Source organism: Triticum dicoccoides, chromosome 3B (assembly GCF_002162155.2).
Source record: "Triticum dicoccoides isolate Atlit2015 ecotype Zavitan chromosome 3B, WEW_v2.0, whole genome shotgun sequence".
Lineage (NCBI taxonomy): Eukaryota > Viridiplantae > Streptophyta > Magnoliopsida > Poales > Poaceae > Triticum > Triticum dicoccoides.
Window position 1 is genome coordinate 676,918,560 of NC_041385.1, and position 6,495 is coordinate 676,925,054.

Below are 6,495 nucleotides of genomic sequence, written 5' to 3' on the forward strand. Positions count from 1 at the left end.
CAGCCCCTTGTCATTGTTTTCGGCAATTAACTTGCCTGCCTGCTTGAATACCCAACAGTCCCTGTTGGTGTGGTTGGCTGGCTTTTCGGGGGTGCCGTGTATCTGACACGAGCGGTCAAGTATTCGGTCAAAATTGGACGGACCCGGAGTAGTTCTTTTGAATGGCTTTTTCCGCTGTTCGGGTTTAGAGCCTCTAAATCCGGCATTGACTGCCGTATCTTCACTATTATCGCCGTTAATGCGGCGTTTGTTTTTGTTGCGACGCGACCTGCCATTACGGTCCTTGATATCCGGACTGCCAGAATTTTTGCTGAGGTTGTTGCTGCATGCTAGCCAGCTGTCCTCACCCGCGCAGAAGCGGGTCATGAGTGATGTGAGGGCTGCCATGGATTTCGGCTTTTCCTGTCCCAGGTGCCGGGCAAGCCACTCGTCGCGGATGTTATGTTTGAAATCCACGAGGGCCTCTGCATCCGGACAATCGATGATTTGATTTTTTTGGTTAAGAACCGTGTCCAGAATTGTCTGGCCGATTCGTCTGGCTGCTGAATTATACGGCTTAGGTCGTCAGCGTCTGGTGGTCGCACGTACGTGCCTTGGAAGTAATCGAGGAATGCGGCTTCCAGGTCTTCCCAACTCCCAATTGACTCTGCTGGCAAGCTGTTAAGCCAATGCCGGGCTGGTCCTTTAAGCTTGAGCGGGAGATATTTGATGGCGTGGAGATCATCACCGCGGGCCATGTGGATATGAAGGAGATAGTCCTCGATCCAAACTGCGGGGTCTGTTGTGCCATCATAAGATTCAATGTTCATGGGTTTAAACCCTTCGGGGATTTGATGATCCATTACTTCATCTGTGAAGCATAGTGGGTGTGCGGCGCCTCTGTATTGGGCGATATCATGACGGAGTTCAAAAGAGCTTTGCTTATTTTGTTCGGCCCGGCCGGACTTACTGTGTCCGGCGCGACGGTTGTCGTCGCGTATCATGGGGCACCCACGCGATCCATAGATCGATCGTGATTGTCTTGCCTTATCCTCCAATATATCTCGCAAGTCCGGAGCATTCCCCTGTGGCCTTTTTGAGCGATGCCGGGGTACGGTTCTGGTGGAGGACCTAGAGGCCTCTCTGTCACGACCGCGGGGTGGTCGGTCAGCCGTATTGTCTGCTGGTGATGCAGGTTCATATGCCTCCTCCTCTAATCGGGGGAGCAGCTTGCGTTTAGGGTAGCTTTTGGAGGGGCGGTCGAGCTCATGCTCTTCGGCCGCAAGGACTTCAGTCGATCTGTCGGCTAGCAGATCTTGATCAGCTCTAAGCTGCTGCTGCTTTTTCTTGAGGCTGTTTGCCGTGGCCATAAGCCTGCGTTTAAAACGCTCTTGTTCGACGGGATCCTCAGGCACGACGAATTCGTCGTCGTCGAGGCTTGCCTCGTCTCCGGAGGGAGGCATGTAATCCTCTAATTCTTCGTCTGCTGCCTTCTCATGAGGGCTAGCGTCTCCGTCCTCCTGCGCTGAGTCTTGCTGGAGGGGGTTGTCTTCGGCACTGTCTGGGGTGTTATTATGTCCGGTGCCGGAATCTCCATTCTTGCTTTGGCGGGATTTAGAGCGGCGCCACTGACGCAGGCGCTTGGGCTGTTTCTTGGAGGGGTCATCCTCCGCTGTTGCTTCGCCATTCCCATCCTTCGGGATATCCACCATGTATATGTCATATGATGTGGTGGCTTTCCAGTGCCCAGTAGGCGCTGGTTCTTGGTCGTCTCCGGCATCGTCGTGCATACCGTCGATGTCTTCGGAGTCGAAGTCTAGCATGTCGGTTAGATCGTCGACAGTGGCTACTAAGTGGGTGGTGGGTGGGCTTTGAATTTCTTTGTCGTCCGCATCCCAATCGTCCTGACCGCAGTCCGCCCAGGGCTCTCCTGATAACGAGAGATACCTTAGCGAACTCAAGATGTCTCCGAAAGGTGAGTGTTGAAAGATGTCCGCAGCGGTGAACTCCATGACCGGCGCCCAATCGGATTCGATTGGAGGGGGCGCGGGAGGTTCAGAGTTCGGCGAGGAGTCCGGAACCTCGGAGTCACGAGCTTCATGAGGGACTAGGTCAGTGTTCGGCTCTATCGCCGTAGAGGTTGGAGCCCCCGAGGCAGTGTCTAGCCACCCGTCCTCGATCTGCGCAGCCGGCTCCGAATTGAAGATCGGAGCGGACTCGTGTGCGGCCTCCAGGTTACTGTCCGGTTGCAGAGCTAAGTCATGCCCGTCGTGACAGTGCGGCGCGCTTGGCTGTGGCTCGAATCCATCGAAGATCAAGTCCCCGCGGATGTCAGCCGTGAAGTTCAAACTTCCAAATCCGACCTGACGGCCAGGGGCGTGGCTTTCGATCTTCTCCAGATGGCCAAGCGAATTGGCCCGCAGTGCAAAGCCGCCGAATACGAAGATCTGTCCGGGGAGGAAGGTCTCACCCTGGACTGAGTCGTTGTTGATGATCGAAGAAGCCATCGAGCCTATCGGTGGCGACACAGAGGAACTCTCAATGAAAGCACCAATGTCGGTGTCAAAACCGGCAGATCTCAGGTAGGGGGTCCCGAACTGTGCGTCTAGGCAGATGGTAACAGGAGACAAGGGACACGATGATTTACCCAGGTTCGGGCCCTCTTGATGGAGGTAAAACCCTATGTCCTGCTTGATTGATATTGATGATGTGGGTATTACAAGAGTAGATCTACCACGAGATCAAAGAGGCTAAACCCTAGAAGCTAGCCTATGGTATGATTGTTATTTGTCCTATAGACTAAAGCCATCCGGTTTATATAGACACCGGAGATGGCTAGGGTTACACAAAGTCGGTTACAATGGTAGGATATCTACATATCCGTATCGCCAAGCTTGCCTTCCACGCCAAAGAAAGTCCCATCCGGACACGGGACGGAGTCTTCAATCTTGTATCTTCATAGTCTTGGAGTCCGGCCGATGATGATAGTTCGGCTATCCGGACACCCCCTAGTCCAGGACTCCCTCAGTGGTCGATAGAACTTGAGGGAATATTCGTTCTACCTTTAGCTCCTCGTTGGTTCGACACTCTTACTTATCGAAAGAGGCTACAATTGATCCCCTATACTTGTGGGTTATCAATCACTTCAAAGCATGCGATCCACTCTCGCTTCATCGCGTGTTCAGTCTGATCAACCGCTTGTGTGCGTATCGTCATCAAGTACAGCGCCCCTCCACTGATTGAGCATTAGGCTGCCCCTGCGTCGCCCCGTCGGGCCGCATCGCCTTCATCCTGTGGTTCTCCCCACGGCTGCATCAAGTCACGCGCCACCCCTGCATTGCCCCTTCGGGCTGTAGGCCGTTGCATGCGGTCCACGCTGCCGTCCCGAGGCCGTCCTCGTCGCTGTAGAGACCCGCGTATCGCCGTTGTGCCGTGGCACATGGTCCATGCCGCCGCCCCGAGGTCTTCTCGCCGTTGCTCCGACCCGCCTGTTGCCGCTGCAACATCCCTTCGGGTTGTAGCGCCGCGCCGCAGTCCACTCTGCCGTCCCCGCGCATCGATTTCACATGGTATGCGCTGCGCTACCTCACTTGGCGCGGGAACGCCACTGTCCGTGTCGGTCTTCGTCACGCTATTGGGTTGTCCTGGCCTACTTGGAGCATCGCCGCCACGCTCCTAACCAAGCTACCGTTTCCGCCGCCGCCATCAGGCCACGACTGCTGTTCTTCTTCGGTGCCGCTGGAGTTTGCTCACCTGAGTCGCGCCTCCAGTCCACCCCCTTCGTCTTGAGAGAAGTCCACATTTCAACCTCAAACTAACCACTCGGTTTGATTTACAACCCCCAACTACGAAACCGGTCAAAGTACACCCCGAACTAACCATGAGGCCCAAAACACTACCCGGTCTCAGTTTTGTGTCGATCAATTTGTTTTGCCATAAGTCAACTCTGACTGGACAGCTAAGTGGCCGACGCGCTCGTCTGGTGCTGGCTGAAGGGCGCCAACACCGTTGACCTCGCTACCGAGCTGCTTCAAGTTGGCGGCACTACTGCATGGCCGGGAAAACTGCGTGATGGACGGCTAGGAGTGGTCGAGGAAGGGCGTGAGCGGAGCTCAGGACGACAGTGTTGGAACCGGCCCATCAGGTAGTAGTGCATGCACTAAGGGCGTGTTTGGTTGCAGTAGTGAACAGTAGTTGCATTGCATACACATCTCAACCCAGCATGGCTCTGAAAAAACAGCCTCATATGCGACATCTACAAGTTGTTTGGTTGCCCGTATATGGACTTCCTGCATTAGGGGATCAACTTTAGCACGTTGTTTGGTTGCCTGCATTGTCTCGGCGCGTACAACTACACGCTGTTTGGTTGCCCGCATGGGGTATGATTAAGAGCTAGCACTTGTACTTAGTACACAGGGTTAAGAGCTAGCAGAGGAAGGGGATAAGAAATGCAGTGTGCGCTGGACCATGGCGACTGCGGTGGATACTGGCAGTGGCATCGTGTCCGACATGACAAGCATGGAGTCGTGGACGAGCGACACGTCGGTGAACTAGTTGCGGTGCTCACGCAAAGATAGTCGACAGAGGAGGAGAATGCAGTGCTTGTGCCATGGTAGCATCAGTGGAGTGGACGAGAGAGGAGGCCAAGATGATCGACGCTGGAAACGACTCCAGTGTAGTTGGGCGAGAGAGAGAGGCCAAGATGATCGACCCCATCGGTGGCTCGGTGAACTACAGTGTGCATGGAGGCAGAGGACACAAGAAAGTAGTGTGCGCGCCATTGCAGCATCAGTGTAGTAGGAGGACGACAGAGAGTAGGCCGAGATGAGCGATGCCGGAAACAACTCTAGTGTAGTAGGACGTGGGCAAGGAGATCAAGGGGAAGGGCTTCGGCGTCGAGAGGGACGAATAGGAGGGCTCTGAGCAGAGGACAGAGGAGCTCGACATGGCGGGGGTAGCGCAGTAGACTGTTGTTCAAAGAGAGATGAAGCTACAATCGACGAAACTAAAAACTTACAACATGAATGTTGTGAGGAACTACGAGATTAGGCTGCTGGTCAAAGGAAATTTCAAATGATCGACGCGACGAATCTGAAAAAATTCGTCCAGAATATCTCCAAACGGGAAACGAAATTAAGAACTTACGACCGACGAAACTACGAACCGATCGCCTGAATGGAATCGTAGCATCGAGGTGCATCTTTTTCGTGTAGAGCTTACCTCGAATCGAAGCACCGTTGTGTAGATCAGAGGGAGGAGATTAGATAGGAGCTTATTGGTGGTTGAAGAAGACCTCACATAATCACCTCGCATCCCTCCCATCTCCACTCGTGCAAGGGCCCGCTCGCTTGCGCTCGGCTCGGCCTAGCTCATGAGAAACTGCCGATTCAAGCGTTTCCAGCGAGCGAGGCTCTGGGCTGCTTTAAGAAGCATGTGATGCAGGACCAACAGTGAAACCAGGCAACCAAACAGGACTCTTCCTCCCCGTGCAGGCCTGGTTGGGCTCGATGCGGGCAACCAAACACGCCCTAACGTGCGTTGCTGCGCCAACGCCCACGATCTGCATGGGTGGTTAGCCTGTGCATAGCTGAGTTAGTTAGGATAGCTATGATGCATGTGTAATCTCTGTATAAATGTACACTAAGAGAATCAATACAATTGTCTATTCTTCATCACTTCACTTTCTACATGCAGCAGCAGCAGTAGCAGTAGCAAGGTATGGGCATTCACAGTACCCAGTGGTGGAGAAAGAGAAAGAGAGATAGGAGGGAGGGAGAAGTTTTTTTTACTTTTTTATTTCCTGGGTGCCTAGTCAGCAATCCAGTCGGTGTTGACTTTGGTCAAAACCGCTTGACCGACACAAAACCAAGACCAGGGTTGAGTTTTGGACCTCGTAGTTAGTTCAGGGTGTATTTCAACTGGTTTCGTAGTTCAGTGTTGTAAATCAAACCGAGTGGCTAGTTCGAGGTTGAATGTGGACTTCTCTCCTTCGTCTTTGTCCAGCACCAGCTCGTCTTCAGCATCGCCACCATCTTTCCCGACCACCGCTGGCGACATCGGCTCCGCACCGCTTTGGCGCCGCAACCGTCGTCGAGTTCTTCTCCGCTGGCTCTTCCGACTCCTTGACACGACGTACAGCTCATGCAGGTCCCTCGTCTACGCATGCCCGGTGCTGGCAACACTGATGTGTGCCTTCGTCTATGACGTGTCCCCGGGCCTGGCAAACCCGACGCGACGCGTCGTCAACAATGTCTTTCTTTCCGGCGCACCACTACTTCGATGCCACTTCGCCCATGACTAACTCGATGCCTCCTTGCGCCCACGACTCCATAGCGACTTGCTCAACACCACTACCTCGAGACCACGGTGTTCTTCGCACGGCTATACCTCGACCACGGCTACACCACCCACGCTCTCGGCCACCTCGACAAACGACACAAAGGGCTACCGTCTTGCTTGAGCAACCTCGTCGGTCTCCACTCCAACCACGATTTCCGTGATGCATCGACCGTTACG